Source organism: Protomyctophum parallelum (genome assembly GCF_964188405.1).
Source record: "Protomyctophum parallelum genome assembly, chromosome: 3".
In the NCBI taxonomy this organism is placed as follows: Eukaryota; Metazoa; Chordata; class Actinopteri; order Myctophiformes; family Myctophidae; genus Protomyctophum; species Protomyctophum parallelum.
The window spans coordinates 56120619-56128082 of NC_139698.1; the positions used below are offsets into that span (position 1 = coordinate 56120619).

General features: G+C 39.8%; 1 long non-coding RNA gene across 1 annotated transcript; it reads right to left on the reverse strand.

Moving 5' to 3' along the window:
- Positions 1-4742: 4742 nt before the first annotated feature.
- LOC310855648 lies at positions 4743-6184 on the reverse strand. Its single transcript, XR_014569008.1, has 3 exons — positions 5968-6184; positions 5698-5748; positions 4743-5284 (listed from the first exon to the last, which is right to left on the reverse strand). It is a non-coding gene; the product is annotated as an uncharacterized lncRNA (long non-coding RNA).
- Positions 6185-7464: the final 1280 nt, after the last annotated feature.

The following is a 7464-nucleotide window of genomic DNA, read 5'->3' on the forward strand; positions in this document are numbered from 1 at the left end:
CTGTAATCACGTCCTCTGTAATCACGTCCTGTCTCAATCCTCTCCACCAGGCGTAGCTCAACGGTTCCCCCCAGAGCTGCGAAACACTGAGTTCCATTCTGTCTGGCGTCACAGCGGAGGAGAGGCACACCTGAGGAGAGATAGTTCAATGTTTAACAATGAGTTAAATTAGCACATTTACACTCTACAGTTTCGACATTGTGAAAGGCGGACTTACCATTGGGCTAGGGTGGGCTACAGACCGGGGGGGGGGGGGGGGGGGGGGCTCAAAAAACCAAAACTAAAGTTTTTTTTTTTTTTATGATTTGAAATTGTAAAGTATTGCAATCCAATTCAAGTGAGATTTATGTTTGGTTATTGTACATTTAGAATTATGGTTAAAACATTGAGAGCTTCTGCTCAGACAGTGACTCTATGTTGTGGGGTAGCTGTGTGTGTGGTAAATCCGGCCCTTATATGCTGACCGGGTTTGAACTTAATTTCCAGCGTGATACACATTCGAGACTCGTGTAAAAGAGAAACAAGGCTGTGAAAACTGCCACTGAACGGGAATAATTTCAACGCAGAAATAAATACTTAGTCATTGACGAATATGAATATGAATAATGCATTAACCCATTTTGGGCGGGAACCCCTTTTGGTGTTTTAAGCATCATGTTATGCTTTAGCGTTTAGCTGTTGAAAAATAGCAGAACTACAAGCTCATGGCGCGGCACCGAGTGCCGTGCTATGAACTTGTATGTCTGCTATTTTTGAGCGGTGCAACCACTCCTACAACCAGCAATGTCCGTGTACACCTATGTGTGGTTCACATGTGACGTTAATGAGCCAGTATAATGAGTACCAGTAGGGGCGCTGTTGCCAGAAACAGAGAGAGAGAGATATTGCCTGCACGCACTGTTGCTTGCTAATGAGAGAGAGAGAGACAGTGCTGCGCTGTTGCCTGCTAATGAGAGAGAGAGAGAGAGAGAGAGAGAGAGTGAGAGAGAGAGGGGGGGGGGGAGAGGGAGAGATGAGAGGGGGGAGGGGAGTTGCAGCACTCAGTTCACATGGGTGTGATTTTTTTTTAATCGTGAAAATTGGCGGGGGGGGTGGGGGGTTGGGTTAAATAGTAAATAAATGATCTTCTCACCCTGAGACAGTCCAACTGTCATCATCATCGCCAGTAGAACAACCACAGTCTCCATGTGTCCTGATGTACGCAGAGAGAGAGAAGGTTGGAGGCAGGGGTAGAAAAAAGTACTCAAAATTGTTACTTATGTAAAAGTGTCAATACTGCAATGTAGAAATACTCCGTTACAAGTCAAAGTCAATATAAAATGTACTTGAGTATAACAAATACAAAAGTATTGCCATCAAAATGTACTTAAAGTGAAATAGGTTATAACGTGCTCATGATGCAGAATGTTCCATTTCAAGTTTTCAAATGTTTACAAAAATACTTTTGAAAATAACTGACTCACAATGTGTGACACTGTCTGCGACACATTGTGAGCTTGTAGATCGGGTGTTTTCAATTTCAATTGGCCGAAATGTGTGAAGGGTTGAACTGTTTTATGTACAGTATGTTTTGTAATAGTAATCAAAATCTATAAATAACTATAGTAACTAAAGTTTTCAAACAAACGTAGTGAAGTAATAAAAGTGCCAAATTTGCATCGGAGATGTAGTGGGAGTAAAAGTATTGGAACTATGCAAGTAAAGTATACACATACCTCCACAATTGTACTTAAGTAGAGTACTGTACTTAGTTACTTTTCCACCGCTGGTTGTGCATGGGCCGTACAGGTCAGAGGTGGAGGAATAGAGAGTCCGTTATAGTCCGGGAGGGAGTGTAGAGCCCAGGGTTGGTGTTGCGCCAAATTCACATTAACTGACTATTAACTGACTCATCGTGTGCATAGTGTAGCTACTGTAGGGTCTGAGCACTTCAAGAGGATGTGGTTTTGTTCAGCACTTGTTTGTGGTTGAGGTCGTTTCCTACGTCTCGACATGCTTGTTGTGAAACCCTAAATAAATAGTAGAATAGCATGAAGTGTATTAGACACAGTAATGAAGTCAAATGACTTGTAGGATGTAGGTGAATATAAAGACAAACATAATGTGGCAAGATTGGTGGATTGAAGTTTAGTGTATAAATACACTAAACTTCAATGTCTTCATGTTTTAACTAGAGATGTCCCGATACTGTATCGGTATCGGAACAGTATCAGGCCCTTTTTGGTCATATCAGGTCATATCGGTATCGGTGAACATGCCAGTCACAACAGATATATCTGTCTCTAAACTAACACCTCCACTCCTTCCATAGTTGGCTTCGTCTCCCCTTCTCTCTCCCTATCTCCACACACGCACACGGTTCCCTACTAGTTCCCTACAACGTGTGAAGAATGCAACGCAGCTGAACGGTCAAAAGCTTAGCATAGCATACCTTGACTTCCGGTCAAAATAAGTAATTTTAATTATTGTATTATTACAAAACATATTCTCTGGTATCGGTATTCGATATCGGTACCGGCTAACACAGAGATTATGGTAATGTCTTCTAGCGTGGCGGATGCTGCGCATGGACCGGATAGCAACACGGTAACGCCCCTTTGCAATGACATATCAGTAGGAAACCCGAGTCATTTGACAGCCCCTTTTAATAGACTGAGATGACTTGACTCGACTGGACTATGACGGACTAACAGTTTAGGCCATGATTTTGCGCCATCGGGTTCTTTCTTTTTCCTTTTGTCTTTGTTTTGATGCAACATGTGTGTCATGGATGCACTAAACAAAGTGTTGTTGTATGTCTCATACAGTGACAAATAAAGATCGTATCTTAGCAAGAAGAGCAGCAAATGGAATACATGCCGTCATGCCATATAAAAGCGAGATGGAGAGAATGGCTCAGCAGTCAAAGTTGCCAAGTTGTGCTATACCAAAAAGCACACTCATTTGCAGTGGTGGAAAAAGTACTCACATTTCGTACTTGAGTAAAAGTATCAATAGTGCAATATAGAAATAATCTGGTGAAAGTAAAGAATAGACAATACACATTTTAATTGAGTAAAAGTACACTTTTAATGTTTGTTCTTATCTTAATAATGTCAAACATTATTACTTGGAGAGACTGTTAAAACTGTCTCAAATACATTACACATATGTAATACTAATAATAATATTGATAAGAGAAGTGGCCAGGAGTTTATGCAACATTAACAAACTGTTTTAATTAAAATGCAAATAATTATACAAGCACACATCATTATATTCAAACTTCAAATGTCTTAATAAAGTGAAGCTACTGCATGTTTATTCTCAAATATAAAACAGAATTACATGTCTTCACATAGCCTACTTTACACATTTGCAATATATAAACACTTATTTGAGTAAAGTTAAAGTAATGAAAAACATACTGTATATTTGACAACCTCTTATATTATCCATGTCTTCAAACAACAAAAAAACTAAAACAGCTGATCGACAAGCTTAAAATGTGTAGCTACCTGCGATTTTGCAATTTACAAAAGCATTTTAAAAGTGTATGAATACTTACTGAATACTAAAATAAAGATTAATGTACTATGGTTGAATATGTGAATAAAATTCCAGTAAAGAATCTAATAAAAACATGCAACATTATACCGGTATTTCATTGACATTTTTGAAGGCATATGACCAGTAAGACACCTATGGGCGCATCCGCCTCGTTGCCGGCAGACTGCTGGCGAGCACTGGCGCTTTGGCATGGGGGGGGGGGGGGGGGGGGGGTCGGATCAACATATGGAATGTCAAAACAGGTCAGCTCCATACATGGAGATCTATGTAGCGGGGACATTCTCTTGAATGTACAGGGTTTGATGACAGCCTTGATTTTCGGGCCTGCTGATAACTCTAGTTTTCGCCAGCTGCCGGGCACGGCTTCACTAATAACTTTGGGGCCGGCCCGTCTAGAGTTTAAATGGACAGGTATCAGTCAAAAGGGAGACATCGAAGAGGATGGATGGGAAGGTTGAACATATGGAATGTCTGAACAGGTTCTGACCTATATCCATATATGGAGATCTAAGGGTTTGAGGTCAGATGTAGAGTTGGTCAATATTGATGACATCAGGGATCTCCATTATATGGGCTTAATTGCGACTGCAGGTCGAATTTACTATGAGGATCTCCATCCCTGATGATGTCACATGATGTCATGAGACCATATATGGATAATGAGTGACTGACGGGAAAGGCACAATGTCATAGTAAATGCGACCTGGAGTTGCAACAATACACAATACATTACACATCAGCAATGACTCCAAGAACGATACTAGGCCTATAGATATATTACATTTGGTGTGTGCGCATGCATTTTGATTACACACACAAATTGGTTGTGTGCATGTGTGTCCCAATAGAGGGCATGCGCGTGACATCATCAAACCCGGATGTTATGTGGGAACGCCTACTGAGTAGCAAAAAACGACTTTCTGGCCTTGACAGCCCAGTCAAGGCCTTCAGTCTTATCTGATTGACAGCCCAGTCAAGGCCTTCAGTCTTATCTGATTGACAGCCCAGTCAAGGCCTTCAGTCTTATCTGATTTACAGCCCATACAGCCCAACAGAAAAGTCTTATTTGATTTACAGCCCATACAGCCAAACAGAAATGTCTTATCTGATTGACAGCCCATACAGCCAAACAGAAAAGTCTTGTCATGGTCTGGTCATTTGGGTCCAGGCTGCTTCTCACTCTATAGGTCTCTTTATCATGTACAAACACCAGAGTGAACCGAGAAGACTTTAACTCAGGAGGAGAGAGATGCAGCTGTGTGAAGCTGACCTATGCTTCGTCGCACGGCAGTGTTGCACATCAAAAATATCCAACCTACTAGCTAAGAACGAGATGCGTTGAGACGCGTTGTGAGCTTGTATAGGTCGGGTATTTTCGACGTGCGACACCGTCATGTAATGAATAGGCTGATCTAGGATCAGATAACTGCAGAGCAACTATAGGCAGCAGGCTTGTATTAAACTTTAAATATAATTTTAGTGGTTGTAAATGTAAACTATGTATTGCAATGTTGTGTTACGTTATCCAAATGATGGGATAGGATAATAGCCTAATGATAATATAGCAATTTTCAGTCGGCCACGGTGGCCAGCAATAATTTTATCCTATTTAACGGTCAATTAAAAATGTTCTGGGTCAATGGTGGATATATATCGGCTAACGTAAACCTTGGTGCAGATCCATGTGTCTTTATCCACGTGTGGTGTTGGCTTTGGTTTTCCTACACGGCTGTATCTGAGGAAATGAAACAGAGTTACAGTAACACTGTGTCATTAAACATGCAGTATATAAAACACAGTCTGTGTTTCCCTAAAAGGAATGTGAACAACTGTATTATCGCTCACTGGAGTGGAAATTCACACAACACACTTATTTGATGTATTACCATGTTTTGTTCTTGCTTACTGTAAATCGCTCTGGATTAAGAGCGTCTGCTAAATGCCTAAATTGTAAATAGTAAATTGTATGCTGCGTTCACAGCATTATTAGGCTCATAATGTGATTGCTTCTGGACTCTGATAATACTAATCATCAGTGTTGTAATGTTTGTACAAACAGTATGGAATGAGAGTACAGTCTGCTGGAATAAAATCAGGTGATTGAATCTATAAAATATAGACGTGTCACGTGTATAATATATACTTTACCATTATCTTGGTCATCAGGGTGGTTGATTACTCCATAGTCACTTGTGTCACCTGAAGGGAAACAAAATGAGTCTTAATGTGATGCTTATAATTGTTATTTCAATAATGGTCCCTGGAACAAGACATTTTCAGATAGCGTGGTCCGTGGCCAAAATCATTTTGGGGGGTCCCTGACACAAATAACTACTGGTTTAGAATGCATTTTGTAGAAACGGCCTCAGGTCTTAATGGGTTGATGGGTTGATGAACATGATTGGTTCAAAGACTGACCGTACTGCAGTGGGCAGTATAGGTCATCATCTGGATCTCCTCTTTGATTGGTCGCCTGGTCGACTGTAGCTGAGGCCTGATTGGTTCCCTGAGACTCAATGACTCTGTTAATTAAAATATAAATATGTATCAGTGATGAAGAATAAACCAAGATGTAATCCACTGCTGTCATGATGATGAATATACAGAGATCAATACTGTACCTACCTGACATAATCTGGATCTGTGGATTAAAAACAATATACATTATAACATCAATATCTGAACCAAATACAAATATAATCCGGGTCATTTCATTTCAAACTTTGGCTATTAAAAAAATAGCAGATCTACAAGCTCATAGCACGTCACTTTGTGCCACACTATGAGTTTGTAGATTTGCAATTCTTAGAAAAATTGTGAACATTTATATAAATCACAGGCACAAAACACATTTCTAACCAATCCAATTAATCTGAACCTGAAAATTAATTCCTATATAATGACTCTCCTAACATGGATGTTCCACAATGACTGCACCAAATGAAACCAGATTTAAATCGTTGGATTGGACGTTTAAAAAAGTGCATACTGTACCATTTTCATAATCATCATCCGGTTGGTTTATCTGAGACTCAATGACTCTGTTAATTAAAATATAAATATGTATCAGTGATGAAGAATAAACCAAGATGTAATCCACTGCTGTCATGTTGATGAATATACAGTATCAATACTGTACCTACCTGACATAAGCTGGATCTGTGAATTAAAAACAATATGCGTTATAACATGAATTCACTAAAGTCACTTTCTGTTTCATACTTGGATTTTATTCCCTTTTTTTAAGATTATTATTTTTTGGCTATTCGCCTTTTTATTGATAGAGCGATAGATGAAAGTAGGCTGACAGGAAATGGGGAGAGAGATGGGGGAGGTGACACGCAGTAAAGGCCGTCGGGAGTATAGGAGTCGAACCCGCGGCACACAGCCAGAACTGGATTACCAGCCCAGACAGTTACGCCAGCCACCCGGGCCCAGAAATCATTTTTCTAATTAAACCATTTAATCTGAACCTGACTGAATTAATTAATTGACTCAGATTTAAATCATTGGATTGGATGTTTAAAAAAGTTTATACTGTACCATTTTCATAGTCATCATCAGGCTGGTTTATCTTCCCATAGACGCTTGTGTCGCCTAAAAGTAAATTACATGCATTAATGTGGTGCTTAATTCAGTTATTTCAGTGATGGCTTTCTATTCTATTGTGCAAATGAGGAAAAACAAACACAACTGAACCTCCAAAATGGACTTTACATTTCTAAAGAATGAAGATCTATTTTATTTTAAGTTAGACATTAATTAATGTTCAAATTACAGTAGAACCAGTTGTCACAGGTGTCCTTAATGAACGTGATTGGTTGAAAGACTGACCGTGTTGCAGTGGGCAGTACACATCATCAGGAGACGCACTCCGATTGGTCGTCTGGTTTGTAGCTGGGCTCTGATTGGTTC